The sequence below is a fragment of the Pseudophryne corroboree genome, chromosome 9 (genome assembly GCF_028390025.1).
Source record: "Pseudophryne corroboree isolate aPseCor3 chromosome 9, aPseCor3.hap2, whole genome shotgun sequence".
Lineage (NCBI taxonomy): Eukaryota > Metazoa > Chordata > Amphibia > Anura > Myobatrachidae > Pseudophryne > Pseudophryne corroboree.
In genome coordinates, this window is record NC_086452.1 from 300,608,894 (window position 1) to 300,625,588 (window position 16,695).

The following is a 16,695-nucleotide window of genomic DNA, read 5'->3' on the forward strand; positions in this document are numbered from 1 at the left end:
GTGAGATCAGGGACAACAACCCGGATGACTACCGCAACTTCCTGCGCATGAATGATGACACCTTCCAGGAGTTGCTGCGTCTGGTGACCCCCCTCATACAGAAGCGGGATACCAAATGGCGGGTTCCTATCCCTGCTGAGGAGAGGTTCGTGGCTACCCTGCGGTTCCTTGCTACTGGACAGTCGTTTGAGGACCTGAAGTATGGGACCCGTATCTCTGCGCAGGCTTTGGGACACATTATACCTGAAACCTGCAAGGCTATCATCAAAGTGCTTCAGTATAAGTACTGCAAGGTAAGAAAATTACACCACACATTGCTTGTCGTATAACAAAATATTTTATTTTGCAAACTGAATTTGCGTAGAAAAATATATGCTTTTTATTTCAAGACACAATTGTATATGCAGCCAAAATGGCTGAACTTTTTAACAACAAAATAAAGGTTTCATTATGCATAATGCATTCGGACATGATAACAAAATGCTATATATAGCAACAGATGTGGTGCATTGTGATACTATGCCATTGAGTGGCACCGCAGGGAGGGGCACAATGCACACATGCAACTTGGGGTAGGAAGATGGGTCCCCGGTTCAATCAACCTGCACCAAGTTGCATGTGTGCATTGTGCCCCTGCCTGCGGTGCCACTCAATGCCGTAGTATCACAATGCACCACATCTGTTGCTATATATATCAAGGTCAGCATCCCCATTTGAGAAACGTATAACTTTATTTTAAATATGCAGCCAACATGGCTGAACTTTTGCAGACGGTATAAAGTTTTCATGATGAAGCACATGAAATTGCTTTGAAAAAATATGTTCTTTTTATTTCAAGACATATGTGGCCGACATGGCTAGCTGTCAACAAATATTAAGTTTCCATGATGCACCACATGTGCATCATAACATGTATTAAATAAAATAAAAAGCTATATATATTGCAACAGATGTGGTGCATTTTGATACTACAACATTGAGTGGCACCGCAGGCAGGGGCACAATGCACACATGCAACTTAGGGTAGGAAGATGGGTCCCCGGTTCCATCAACCTGCACCAAGTTGCATGTGTGCATTGTGCCCCTGCCTGTGGTACCACTCAACGCCGTAGTATCACAATGCAGTACATCTGTTGCAATATATAAGTGCTGTATGATATGCGGTGCACTATGATATACATTGTTTTTGGAGTGGTAGCGCTTTAAGGGGCATAATGCAGGTAGGTCCGGCTTCAGGCTCCCCGGCACCATCAACCGGACCCAAGCTGCATGTGTGCATTGTCCACCTGAAAGCGGCACCACTAAAACGCTGTATATCATAGTGCAACAGATCTATCACAGTATATACCAGGGCAGCAGGAATGTTATATATACCAACAGATATGGTGCATTCTGATACTGCGGTGTTGAGTGGCACCGCAGCCAGGGGCTCAATGCACACATGCTGCTAGGGGCAGGAAGATGGGTCCCCAGTACCATCAACCAGTCCCTAGCAGCATGTGTGCATTGTCCGCCTGAAAGCGTTGACCATCACCGTAGTATCAGACTACACCACATCTGTTGGTATGTATAACAAGGGCACCAGTAATTGAGAATCACCCTACATTTGAAAGAGACTTGTCTCCTCCTCCTCGTCCACTTGTCCCCCCTGTGACATCAAGGAGGTCATATTTGCGGAGGAGATGGTGGATGTATGGCTGGCTTGGGAAGGGTAGCTGGTTTGAGGAAGAGATTGGAAAGTGGGGGAAGGGTGCGTGGATGGGGTTGGGGGGTTGACGAAAACGGAAAGGGTGGATGGTTTGATGAGGAGGGGTTTGAGGAGGATGGAAAGTGGCGGAAAGGTAGTTGGATTGGGCCTGTGGTTGCGGATAACCGGAATGATAGCTGGGATGGGGAGTAGTAGATGTAGGGTAGGTGGGTGGTGGTGAACAAAAGGACAATGGGAAATGAGGAGCAGGTGCTTTAGGTTCAGGGCCATGGACGTCCACTCCGGTGTCAGATGCCCTGATAGTGTTTCGTACAACACCTGCGACACCAGGTGCTGGCACTCTACCTGCTGCTGCGCAGAAACCTTCCGCATTATTTTGCTGACATACACAGCAAAGTTGTCAAACTCGTCAGGTTTACGTAGCAGATGTGAATGTGCCTCCGCTAGGAGAGGGTCCTCTACAAATTTTGTTTTCCGTGACTTCCTCTTCCCAGTAGGTCGCGGCGGAGAGGTAGGTTCCTCAGGGGAGGTGTTGATGAGGGCAGTGGTCCGGCTGAGGTCTTCTTCAGGTGTCTCTAGGGTAAAGAGAAACATATTTAGTGGATAGTCTAACTATTTTTTTTTCTTTTACAGTTCCCTACAAGCGTGGCAGAATGGCAAGCTATTGCAGAGGACTTTGAGAGGCGCTTGAATTACCGAAACTGTGGTGGTGCAATAGACGGGAAACATGTGCGCATCACCAAACCCATCAACAGTGGGTCGGACAACTACAATTACAAAGGCTGCTTTAGCATTGTTCTCATGGCGGTGGTCAATGCAAACTATGAGTTTATTTCCCTTGATATATAAAAAAGAAAAAACAATTAGCTGCTTAACACAGCGCCTCTAAAATAGACTCTAAAACTAAAGGAAAATTCCCCTGGTAAAGCGCAGCCGTAAAACACTATGTGGGTGTTTAGACAACAAATAAGTAAAAAACAAGAAAACGGCTACGCAGTATAGCAGGGAAAGAATGAGAGCCGATGTGTATAATTAAAAAGGGATTTATTAACCATAGACACACTAAAACAGTATATAATAAAAAATGGTATTGTAATTAATTACATTAGTAGGCACACCTGGATAGTATCAGATATATAGGGTATCTCAATGGATAGAGCAACTGGTGCTGATACTCTAAATGAGTGTCCACATGTACTAATAAAAAGTTCAACACATTTGTCCAGTGGAAAACGATGTGCAGTAAAACAGTTCCGAGATTGCACAGGCTAGCCGTCACCAAGCTAGGTGAGTATAGTTGTTACAAGTACCTCTCCTGTGGGCTGGTCCAGAACCGAGCGTCCTCGGTTTTGAGTCCTGCAATGCCCACTATAGCTGTGCAGTAAGGAGATGCAGCCGCCGGGCTGATGTATTTAATGACGACCGCCTGCTGGTGAATGCAGCTGGCAGAGATGAGCAAGTCGGTACAGAAGCACGTGGAATCACCACGGCTTACTTCTGAAGCAGATACCCGATGCAAGGTGTGTTTTGGAGGCGGGATCCTAACGCATTTCGTCACGTATCACGTGACTTTATCAAAGGTGTGACTTTGATAAAGTCACGTGATACGTGACGAAACGCGTTAGGATCCCGCCTCCAAAATACACCTTGCACCGGATATCTGCTTCAGAAGTAAGCCGTAGTGATTCCACGCGCTTCTGTACCGACTTGCTCATCTCCACCAGCCGCATTCACCTGCACGCAGTCATCATTAAACACATCAGCCCGGCGGCTGCATCTCCTTACTGCACAGCTATAGTGGGCATTGCAGGACTCAAAACCGAGGACGCTCGGTTCTGGACCAGCCCACAGGAGAGGTACTTGTAACAACTATACTCACCTAGCTTGGTGACGGCTAGCCTGCGCAATCTCGGAACTGTTTTACTGCACATCGTTTTCCACAGGACAAATGTGTTGAACTTTTTATTAGTACATGTGGACACTCATTTAGAGTATCAGCACCCATTGCTCTATCCATTGAGATACCCTATATATCTGATACTATCCAGGTGTGCCTACTAATGTAATTAATTACAATACCATTTTTTATTATCTACTGTTTTAGTGTGTCTATGGTTAATAAATCCCTTTTTTATTATACACATCGGCTCTCATTCTTTCCCTGCTATACTGCACAGCCGTTTTCTTGTTTTTTACTTATTTTCCTTGATGTTGGGAAATATGGTCATTGCTCGGATGGTGGATCTTTGAAAAATACACGCTTCTATGATAGGCTCACTACCAGCTCCATTCATCTGCCGCCTGTGGAGCAAGCAAAGAATAGCCTGGGATTTGTGTTTGTGGCAGATGAGGCCTTCGCACTGCACGAACACATAAAGAAGCCCTACCCGCAAAGAGTTCTGAACCATGATAGGCGCATTTTCAACTACTGCCTTTCTAGGGCCCGCAGGGTTGTTGAGAATGCATTTGGCATTCTCAGCAACCGGTTCCGGATCTTCCACAAACCCATTAACATGAGCCTGGACAAAATTGACTGTGTAGTAACAGCATGTTGTATACTACACAACATGCTCCGTCGCAAGGCCACGAGGCAAATGCCTTTGCTCCCAGCCGGACTGGAAGATCCCAACCAGCCTGTGGTGACAGCGCCAATTTCTTCCTTGGGACCACCTGCAGCAACTATACGCGGCACTGCAAGAACAAAAGAGGTCAGGGTAAAATATAATGCATTCTTCAATGGGGAGGGAGCTGTGGCATGGAAGGAGGAATATATTAGGTAAAACTATTTAACTTACCCCTTCAGCCTCGTCCACGTCCAGACTTCCCTCCTCGAACTCGGCCATCACCACCATGGACTCCTTAGCAGACCTTTTCTCCAGGAGGAAGTTGAGATCCTTAAAGTACCAGAGCTGCGACACATACACATTGTCTGCGCCGGCCCCTGACCTCTTGGACTCCTCCACCTTGCGATTTTCTTTAACAAAGACTGTCCGTAGATTGGCGATCTTCTTACGGACCCAGGCCACCGAGGCAGCAGAGAAGGTGGGCTTGGAGTACTCCACCATCCGTGTATAAGCAGACTCCCTCTTCTGCTTGTTGCTGTAGTCCGGTGAGGACGTCAGCCACAGACACTCCTCCTCGCGGTACAGGCTAATGAAGCCAGAAAGAAACTCACGGTTCTCATAGGACATCTACAGAATGCAAAAAAAGGAAAATTAAAAAACATGAAAAAAGTAAACTATTCTGGTTAAATAAAGTTTGTTTTCCAGTTACTGGTGTGAGTTACTGTATCTGAAATATGTAGTGAGAATACATTGGTGTGCAGGGTGCAGCAGCATAACGGTGGGATGTGGGTTGCAGTGGTGCAGTATAATGGCGTTTAGGGCAGCCACATGGGGCTTGCAGAAGTGCAGCATTTTGGGCAGGGGGCCTGTATAATCGTGGGTAGAGCAGCAGAAACAATGGGTAGTGTTGTTAAAAAAGAATAATAATCATTGGTGGTCAGTGGAACAGTATACAGTATAATGGCGTTTAGGGTGCGGCCACATGGGGCTTGCAGAAGTGCAGCATTTTGGGCAGGGGGCCTGTATAATCGTGGGTAGAGCAGCAGAAATGGTGGGCAGTGTTGTTAAAAAAGAATAATAATCATTGGTGGTCAGTGGTGCTGTATAATGGCATTTAGGCCGCGGCTGGCTGGGGCTTGCAGTGGCGCAGCATTTTGGGCAGGGGCCTATATAAATGTGGGTAGAGCAGCATAGAGGGTGGGCAGTGTTGGTAAAAATGAATAATCATTGGTGGCCAGTGGTATAGCCTACCTTGTGTGGTGTTTGTGCGGAGCTCTGCAGTGTGCTTCCAGCCTCCTCTCCAGTCATGTGCGCAGTGAGGGGAAGAGGAGTGGCCAGGAAGTCGGCTCCTGTTTTCACATATCGCACATCGCGATGTGATAAATCGAAAGTGGTAAAAAAAAGCATGCGATCACGCCCCGATTCGATAAATATTAAGTGCAGCACATAATATCTTGAGACGCGACATTCGACCGGCGTGCCCGTGCATCGCGTCGAAAGGTACCTTAAATGTGCATACAATCCCGCGATTTCTCTCACAGATGTGGTCGAAATCGAAAGATAGTACCGATAATCTCACAAGTGTATGGGCACCATAAGTGCGATAGGTCCGGTCCAAATCGGCAACGCTATGTATCTTTCTTGCTTAAAATGTGCATCTTATTCCCGTAAATAAACAATTAGAAGCAGCAAAACTACTAATCTACTGTAGATTACACTGTTCATTTTGATTTGCAACATTTTATCTGTTTAGAATGAGTCTGAATCTGTAGAGGAAGTGCTGCGATGCAGCGGCTGTTTCTTTTTCTCACACCAAGTCCTGCAATTTTGTACGTACTTAAAACTAATTTCTGTATTTTTTAAAGTTGCAGCCCTGTGTAGTACATTTCAATGTTTTGGTGCATCTCTGATGCAAATGAAGTATGCTACAGTTTTCAGAGCTGCTCATTCCCACTGGGCGTCTCACACCAGATGGACACTGGGTGTAGGAAGACACATCTGTATATTTACATGTCATCCCTTCTAGGTTTATGTCCCGGCTGATGTAATGCTGTAAGCATGTAATGTGCAAAGCTTTCCAGGGCTTTATACATATTGCAAGATCCATGAAAACCTATGGGGATTTTTGTGCCACAGGACACAGTTATCCGCTATGGACTCTAATAATACATCTGGGGATCCATAAGTGATGTTGTAAATTTTACTGAGGAGTTAACACAATTATATGTTTGATACATTGTGCCTCAAGAATGAATTGAGAGTAGTACCTCACCCCTGTGTGATGGTTGTAAGATGACATCATAGCAGACAGGTAGCCACCAGGGCTGGCAACAGAAATCTTGGGGCCCCATACACTGATATCTCTGCCCCCTCCCCCCCTCAACTCCTCCCTTGATATGTACTATATATCCCTCCTACGTGTATCCATTGCCAGGGATAGGATACCATGATACAAAGTAACATTTATAGATACAAATATAAAGACATTATTACCTGATACAGCTAGATGGGATCTCTCACAGTCATACATTCACTGAGACATGTCGGCTGGCAACCCCATCGGATCCCCAGGGGCGTCATCAGGTCACGTCCCCCAGCGGCAAATGTCAGGAAAAACAATGACAGGTTCAGTCCTGAAACATAAAAAGGAATAAATACACGCTAAAAGCTACTACATAGAATCTGAGTGCCTCCATCATTCTGTGTTTGGTATATTGGGGACATATCAACAGAGAAAGTTTTCTCTCTCTCTCTCTCTATATATATATATATATATATATATATATATATATATATATATATATATATATATTTATTCCACGCAGCAGTCCGGCACTCTCACTCCACCTGGGTGCTGGCTCCGGTGCCTTCCTCTAGGAGTGTGATTCCTACTATAGCCACAGAAAGGAGGCGGCACTCAGAGACTCGATGAGTAGGTGATAATGGTCAAGGAAGGCAGCATCCAGACATCCATTTACACAAAGCTCACAGATCGCAATACTCTGCTGCGGTTCGACAGCTTTCATCCCCCAGCAACGGTTAGGGGGCTACCTTTTTCCCAATTCCTCAGGGTTTGCAGGATTACCAGCGAACCCGAGGAGTTGGAGTTACAATTGAATCGCATGACCGATAAATTCTTACAGAGAGGCTATCCTCACTAGCTCTTGCAGACAGCCAGAAATAAGGCACTGTCTAGAAGCAGGTTGGAATTACTCCAAAGTCAGACAACTAAATCCACTGACAACAGGGTGCCATGGATTAATGAATTTAATACAGCTAGTAAGAAAACCTGAAAACAGATGAAACAAATGTGGCCGATGATCGCATCTAACCCCAGTCTGCCCACTTTACATTAGTGATGAGCGGGTTCGGTTCCTCGGAATCCGAACCCCCCCGCACTTCACCCATTTTACACGGTTCCGAGGCAGACTCGGATCCTCCCGTCTTGCTCGGTTAACCCGAGCGCGCCCGAACGTCATCATCCCGCTGTCGTATTCTCGCGAGATTCGTATTCTATATAAGGAGCTGCGCGTCGCCGCCATTTTCACTCGTGCATTGGAGATGATAGGGAGAGGACGTGCAGCGTTCTCTCAGTTGTGTTCAGTGTGCTGCAAATATCTGTGCTCAGTGTGCTGCAAATATCTGTGCTCAGTGTGCTTGCAAATATCTGTGCTCAGTGTGCTGAAAATATCTACGTTCTCTGCCTGAAAAATGCTCCATATCTGTGCTCAGTGTGCTTTATTGTGAGGACTGGGGACCACCAGTATTATATAGTAGGAGGACAGTGCAGAGTTTTGCTGACCAGTGACCACCAGTATTATACGTTCTCTGCCTGAAAAATGCTCCATATCTGTGCTGCATTGTAGTATATAGTAGGAGGACAGTGCAGAATTTTGCTGACCAGTGACCACCAGTATTATATCAGTACGGTACAGTAGTCCACTGCTCTACCTACCTCTGTGTCGTAAAGTATACTATCCATCCATACCTGTGGTGCATTTTAGTTGTTGTGCGCAGTATATATAGTAGGAGGACAGTGCATCATTTTGCTGACCACCAGTATATAATATATAGCAGTACAGTACAGTAGGCCACTGCTCTACCTACCTCTGTGTCGTCAAGTATACTATCCATCCATACCTGTGGTGCATTTTAGTTGTTGTGTGCAGTATATATAGTAGGAGGACAGTGCATAATTTTGCTGACCACCAGTATATAATATATAGCAGTACGGTACAGTAGTCCACTGCTCTACCTACCTCTGTGTCGTCAAGTATACTATCCATCCATACCTGTGGTGCATTTTAGTTGTTGTGCGCAGTATATATAGTAGGAGGACAGTGCATAATTTTGCTGACCACCAGTATATAATATATAGCAGTACGGTACAGTAGTCCACTGCTCTACCTACCTCTGTGTCGTCAAGTATACTATCCATCCATACCTGTGGTGCATTTTAGTTGTTGTGCGCAGTATATATAGTAGGAGGACAGTGCATAATTTTGCTGACCACCAGTATATAATATATAGCAGTATGGTACAGTAGGCCATTGCTATTGATATATTACTTGCATAGAATTCCACACATTAAAAAATGGAGAACAGAAATGAGGAGGGTAAAATAGGGAAAAATCAAGATCCACTTCCACCTCGTGCTGAAGCTGCTGCCACTAGTCATGGCCGAGACGATGAAATGCCATCAACGTCATCTGCCAAGGCCGATGCCCAATGTCATAGTAGAGAGCATGTAAAATCCAAAAAACAAAAGTTCAGTAAAATGACCCAAAAATCTAAATTAAAAGTGACTGAGGAGAAGCGTAAACTTGCCAATATGCCATTTACGACACGGAGTGGCAAGGAACGGCTGAGGCCCTCTCCTATGTTCCTCATGACTAGTGGGTCAGCTTCACATGAGGATGGAAGCACTCATCATCCCACTAGAAAAATGAAAAGACTTAAGCTGGCAAAAGCACTGCAAAGAACTGTGCGTTCTTCTAAATCACAAATCCCCAAGGAGAGTCCAATTGTGTCGGTTGCGATGCCTGACCTTCCCTACACTGGACGGGAAGAGGTGGCGCCTTCCATCATTTGCACGCCCCCTGCAAGTGCTGGAAGGAGCACCCGCAGTCCAGTTCCTGATAGTCAAATTGAAGATGTCACTGTTGAAGTACACCAGGATGAGGATATGGGTGTTGCTAGCGCTGAGGAGGAAATTGACAAGGAGGATTCTGACAGTGAGGTGGTTTGTTAAGTCAGGCACCCGGGGAGACACCTGTTGATCGTGGGCCGAATATGGCCATTGACATGCCTGGTCAAATTACAAATAAAATCACCTCGTCGGTGTGGAATTATTTTAACAGAAATGCGGACAACATTTGTCAAGCCGTGTGTTGCCTTTGTCAAGCTGTAATAAGTAGGGGTAAGGACGTTAACCACCTAGGAACATCCTCCCTTATAAGTCACCTGGAGCGCATTCATCAGAAGTCCTTGACAAGTTCAAAAACTTTGGGTGACAGCGGAAGCAGTCCACTGACAACTAAATCCCTTCCTCTTGTAACCAAGCTCCTGCAAACCACACCACCAACTCCCTCAGTGTCAATTTCCTCCTTAGACAGGAACGCCATTAGTCCTGCAGGCCATGTCACTGTCAAGTCTGATGAGTCCTCTCCTGCCTGGGATTCCTCCGATGCATCCTTGAGTGTAACGCCTACTGCTGCTGGTGCTGCTGTTGTTGCAGCTGGGAGTCGATCGTCATCCCAGAGGGGAAGTCGGAAGACCACTTGTACTACTTCCAGTAAGCAATTGACTGTCCAACAGTCCTTTGCGAGGAAGATGAAATATCACAGCAGTCATCTTGCTGCAAAGCAGATAACTCAGGCCTTGGCAGCCTGGGCGGTGTTAAACGTGTTTCCGGTATCCGTTAATTCACAGGGAACTAGAGTATTGCTTGAGGTACTGTGTCCCCGGTACCAAATACCATCTAGGGTGCACTTCTCTAGGCAGGCGATACCAAGAATGTACACAGACGTCAGAAAAAGAGTCACCAGTGTCCTAAAAAATGCAGTTGTACCCAATGTCCACTTAACCACGGACATGTGGACAAGTGGACAAGGGCAGACTCAGGACTATATGACTGACAGCCCACTGGGTAGATGTATTGCCTCCCGTAGCAAGTACAGCAGCGGCGTCACCAGTAGCAGCATCTCGCAAACGCCAATTCGTTCCTAGGCAGGCTACGCTTTGTATCACCGGTTTTCAGAAGAGGCACACAGCTGACAACCTCTTACGGAAACTGAGGAACATCATCGCAGATTGGCTTACCCCAATTGGACTCTCCTGGGGATTTGTGACATCGGACAATGCCACCAATATTGTGCGTGCATTACATGTGGGCAAATTCCAGCACGTCCCATGTTTTGCACATACATTTAATTTGGTGGTGCAGAATTATTTAAAAATCGATAGGGGCGTGCAAGAGATGCTGTTGGTGGCCCGAAGAATTGCGGGCCACTTTCTGCATTCAGCCACCACGTGCAGAAGACTGGAGCACCAACAAACACTCCTGAACCTTCCCCGCCATCATCTGAAGCAAGAGGTGGTAACGAGGTGGAATTCAACTCTCTATATGTTTCAGAGGATGGAGGAGCAGCAAAAGGCCATTCAAGCCTATACAGCTACCTACGATATAGGCAAAGGAGGGGGAATGCACCTGACTCAAGCGCAGTGGAGAATGATTTCAACGTTGTGCAAGGTTCTGCAACCCTTTGAACTTGCCACACGTGAAGTCAGTTCAGACACTGCCAGCCTGAGTCAGATCATTCCCCTCATCAGGCTTTTGCAGAAGAAGCTGGAGAGATTGTAGGAGGAGCTAAAATGGAGCGATTCCGCTAGGCATGTGGGACTTGTGAATGGAGCCCTTAATTCGCTTAACCAGGATTCACGGGTGGTCAATCTGTTGAAATCAAAGCACTACATTTTGGCCACCATGCTCGATCCTAGGTTTAATGCCTACGTTGGATCTCTCTTTCCGGCAGACACAAGTCTGCAGAGGTTCAAAGACCTGCTGGTGAGACACTTGTCAAGTCAAGCAGAATGTGACCCGTCAACAGCTTCTCCTTCACATTCTCCAGCAACTGGGGCTGCGAGGAAAAGGCTATGAATTCCGAGCCCATCCGCTGGTGGTGATGCAGGGCAGTCTGGAGCGAGTGCTGACATCTGGTCCGGACTGAAGGACCTGCCAACGATTACTGACATGTCGTCTACTGTCACTGCATATGATTCTGTCACCATTGAAAGAATGGTGGAGGATTATATGAGTACGTATACTGGCAGGAAAAAGAGGCAATTTGAAAGCCCTTGCAGAAACTGGCTTTATTCTACCTAAGTTGCCCCCCTCCAGTGTGTTCTCCGAAAGAGTGTTTAGTGCAGCCGTTCACCTTGTCAGCAATCGGCGTACGAGGTTACTCCCAGAAAATGTGGAGAAGATGATGTTCATCAAAATGAATTATAATCAATTCCTCCGTGGAGACATTCACCAGCAGCAATTGCCTCCAGAAAGTACACAGGGACCTGAGATGGTGGATTCCAGTGGGGACGAATTAATAATCTGTGAGGAGGGGGATGTACACAGTGAAAGGGGTGAGGAATCGGACGATGAGGAGGAGGTGGACATCTTGCCTCTCCAGTTTGTGCAAGGAGAGATTGATTGCTTCTTTTTTGGTGGGGGCCCAAACCAACCAGTCATTTCAGTCACAGTCGTGTGGCAGACCCTGACGCTGAAATGATGGGTTTGTTAAAGTGTGCATGTCCTGTTTATACAACATAAGGGTGGGTGGGAGGGCCCAAGGACAATTCCATCTTGCACCTCTTTTTTCTTTCATTTTTCTTTGCATCATGTGCTGTTTGGGGACTATTTTTTGAAGTGCCATCCTGTCTGACACTGCAGTGCCACTCCTTTATGGGCCAGGTGTTTGTGTCGGCCACTTGGGTCGCTTAGCTTAGTCATCCAACGACCTCGGTGCAAATTTTAGGACTAAAAATAATATTGTGAGGTGTGAGGTGTTCAGAATAGACTGGAAATGAGTGGAAATTATGGTTATTGAGGTTAACAATACTATGGGATCAAAATGACCCCCAAATTCTATGATTTACGCGGTTTTTGAGGGTTTTCTGTAAAAAAAACACCCGAATCCAAAACACACCCGAATCCGACAAAAAATTTTCAGGGAGGTTTTGCCAAAACGCGTCCGAATCCAAAACACGGCCGCGGAACCGAATCCAAAACCAAAACACAAAACCCGAAAAATGTCCGGTGCACATCACTACTTTACATCATAGTAAAACGATGCCCTGCTATACTCGCAGTGCAAACTGAAAGGACCTGTTGGTCAAAAGTGATGTTACCGGTTTCAAAAGCACACCAACCGTTCTCAAATTTTCTTAGCCGCAAGCCGGGATGCTATAAGTGTCTCGGATGTACAACCTGCAGCTTTATGCTGACAGGGGACTACATCTCTCATCCCCACACCGGGAAGCAGGTTTCTATCAGATGGCCACTAACATGCAGCTCAACATATGTAATTTATGTATGGAAAAATGCAATGCCAATTCAAGGAAAGGATGGCCCAACATAGATCGGCCATCAAGGCAGCGCTGCAATCAGGAAACAGTGAGCAACCTGTAGCACGCCACTTTGCCCTCACCAGACATACATTGTCCTCTCTACGATATAAATTTGTGGACCAAGTCCCTGCTTCCCTACTTGGGGGAAATCGAACTAAAAAGCTCTTACAGCTGGAATCACGCTGGATTTATAAATTAGATACTATCAACCCTAGAGGTTTGAATGATAATTTAGGCTTGAGTTGTTTCCTCTAATAGGGTATCTTTACTGCTAAATTTATAGGTCAGAGGGTGTCATACAGAGAAAATATATTATAGCAGCTTCATCTAAGATACGGCTAGGTCCTACAGTGTCCAGCTAGATATAGAACTGTTTACTTTATCATATTATGAGATTTAATCTGAATTTTGACTTCTTAATATTTGATAGTGTATCTGTATGTGTTGATACAGTCTTTTTTTATCACACTATGCTTCACACTTGACAGTGTTGCCGAGTGTGTCTTAAAGGTGTTTACAGTCACATCACATTCAGTAAGATATATGTATTTATTGTATGATCAATTTTGTATCACAAATTATGTAGTCCTGCAAGCGATATGACAGCAGGCGTCACTGTTTTTATGTGCTGTTTACACCATTTCCATGGAAATAATTGTATATTTCCATGCCAACAGCCGCTGCAGGGCGCCACCGGGCTGTGGGGTGACGTAGCTTCCTGTGACAGGTGGGAGGCGAGGCCGGAAGTGCGGGACCCGGAGTCGCGGGCGGCGCCTTCGCACCGGAGGCTGGCTTTCCATGGAGGGGTGAGCTATTTAAGGTTTTTACACTGTGTGTCACATTTGTATTGTGTTTCCTGAAGACGGGGGTGCGACCCTCGAAACGTTGAATAAATACACGGGCCGTTTTTTCACCTACTCATCGAGTCTCTGAGTGCCGCCTCCTTTCTGTGGATATATATAGCAACAAAGAACGAGGCGGCACTCGGAGACTGTACAACAAACGTGTATTCAAAGAAAGTGCAATCAACGTTTCGGGGACCAGTTCCCCTTCTTCAGGATAAAGTGACAGTGCAAGAACAAGTGTTTAAATAACAATCCCAATACTTACCCACCCCTCAACGTGCAAACAATCCTTCTGGCGTTTCCAGCTGGTCACTCCGTCGGAGCTTCCGCCCGGCGCCTCCGTTCGTGTCAGCGTAACCAAGAAGTGACGTCGCGGGAACCCCCCGTGCGACCATGGAAACGCTGTAAACAAAAACATACGTACATTAAAACATGAAGTGCCTGTGCCATATAACATATATATACACTTGCCTGCTATTTGTTCTATGCTCGCACACCCAGGGGATTACCTTGGACATATCTTTGGACCTTCCTGGTTTGAGGTATGTCCAAGGTAATCCCCTGGGTGTGCGAGCATAGAACAAACAGCAGGCAAGTGCAGCAAAAACTACGGGGACTGTGGCCTATGGTGGCAAGTGACCCCGATTTAAAAATTTTCCAGGATAAACGGGTTATGTCCAGTTACACAAAAGGCAGGAGTATCAAGGACATCTTGGTCAGAACCGACATGGCAAAATTTAAAGTGACACTCACCCATTTCCTGACCAGGAAGAATGGGTGTTTCAAGTGCACGGGGTGCACGACCTGCTCATATATGTCACCGGGCGACACCATCTCTCATCCGTTTACAGGCAAGAGTTTCAAAATTAAGTGGCCTCTCACCTGTAGTTCTAAATTTGTGATATACGCCATCATGTGCCCATGTGGGCGCTATTACATTGGCAAGACCGAATGCCAATTTAAGGTGAGAATGGCACAGCACAGGCAGGCAATCAGAAATGCCTTGTCCTCAGGCAGTGGAGAACAGCCAGTGGCCAAGCACTTTGTCGAACACAGACATAGCATGGCCACCTTAAAACACCGTATTATTGACCATGTTCCGGAATCGGCACGGGGAGGGAATAGGGGTAAAAAGCTCCTACAACTGGAGTCCATTTGGATCCACAGATTAAACACCTTTAAACCTGGGGGTCTCAATGAAAATCTAGGCCTTATTAATTTTTTATAATTTTTCATTATTCTTCAAAAATTTTCAATTGTTTATAATTTGTTATAAGTTCGGGAGCATCCACAGAACGGTGGAAACAACACCAGTTTTTCCCAGACTATGGTGACCATAGGGTTATGACACAGGTCACAGTGAGAACCGTTACTTTAGGTCCATAATTACGTGAGCTATCCCGCAGGTCTCAGCTTAGTGTTCAATAATAAGTCCGGCATATGTGAGGCGTTAGGAATATATGATCATTTGATGTATACATCATTTAAAAATGATCCATGGATGCCATCATGTATAATTAATAGAGATGCATAGAGTTACATGATGTAATATGTTTTTCGTGAAGATATGTTTTCATTATATGCTTTTAAACTGTATTTGGTGATATGTATTGGTGCATGGGATTAATGCAGGCTTCAACATTGCTGAAGTAATAAGCACTTAGCACTTTATTGACCTAATCGGTCATCTTATATTATGTTATATGGCACAGGCACTTCATGTTTTAACGTACGTATGTTTTTGTTTACAGCGTTTCCATGGTCGCACGTGGGGTTCGACGTCACTTCCTGGTTACGCTGACGCAAACGGAGGCGCCGGGCGGAAGCTCCGACGGAGTGACCAGCTGGAAACGCCAGAAGGATTGTTTGCACGTTGAGGGGTGGGTAAGTACTGGGATTGTTATTTAAACACTTGTCCTTGCACTGTCACTTTATCCTGAAGAAGGAGAACTGGTCCCCGAAACGTTGATTGCACTTTCTTTGAATACACGTTTGTTGTACAGTCTCCGAGTGCCGCCTCGTTCTTTGTTGCTGTCTACATCAGAGGGGAGACCCTCGGTAGGGGAGGGCACCGGAGCAAGACGTATCCCGCAGTGGATCATCAGAGTGCCGGGGTAACTGCTCAGGTATATATATATATATATATATATATATATATATATATATATATATATATATATATATATATATATATATATATATACATACATACATACATACATACACACACACACACACACACACACACACACACACACACACACACGTAGATAGATAGATAGATAGATAGATAGATAGATAGATAGATAGATAGATAGATAAACATATCTGGAAACCCCCAACTTCCTGCAAATAAATAAATATTACATATTATATACTAGAGATGAGCGGGTTCGGTTCTCAGAGAACCGAACCCTACCGGACTTCACGCTCCGAGCCCAGATCAGAGTCAGGCTCAAGTTTTCCTGCATGACTCGAAAACCAGAACGAGGCAAAACGTCATCATCCCGCTGTCGGATTCTTGCTGGGTTTGGATTCCATATAAAGAGCCGCGTGTGTAAAGAGAGGACATTTCTCCGTTCTCTTAGTGTCCTCAGTGTCCGTGTCTTGTGCTGCATCTGTCCAGTCACAATGGTTGTGTTCTCTGCTGCCATATGTCCAGTGCTGCTGTATAGGGTGCTGTGTTGTGCTGCAGGGATCAGTACGTAATCCCGCTGGACGGGTTCCCGGCGGTCGAAATACCGACGCCGGAATCCCAGCCACACAATCCCGACAGGGGTGGAGAGCGGAACGCAGCCCCTTGCGGGCTCGCTTCGCTCGTCACGCTGCGGGCACACTATTATATTCTCCCTCTATGGGTGTCGTGGACACCCACGGAGGGAGAATATGTCGGGATTGTGGCGGTCGGGATTCCGGCGTCAGTATTTTGACCGCCAGGATCCCGTCCAGCGGGATG

At 45.9% G+C, this 16,695-nt stretch overlaps 1 long non-coding RNA gene across 2 annotated transcripts in view; it reads right to left on the bottom strand.

Annotated features, from left to right (window-relative positions):
* Window positions 1-381: 381 nt before the first annotated feature.
* The window catches only part of LOC134956982 (uncharacterized), a 42,129-nt gene continuing 25,815 nt past the window's right edge, over window positions 382-16,695 (bottom strand). The window contains exons 2-5 of one of the 2 annotated variants that reach the window (XR_010186353.1): window positions 14,005-14,141; window positions 6,766-6,905; window positions 4,504-4,899; window positions 382-2,283 (exon numbers count right to left, since the gene is read on the bottom strand). This is a non-coding gene — a long non-coding RNA (uncharacterized LOC134956982). The remainder of the gene's footprint in view (window positions 2,284-4,503; window positions 4,900-6,765; window positions 6,906-14,004; window positions 14,142-16,695) is intronic. The other variant, XR_010186354.1, reaches the window with a different exon arrangement.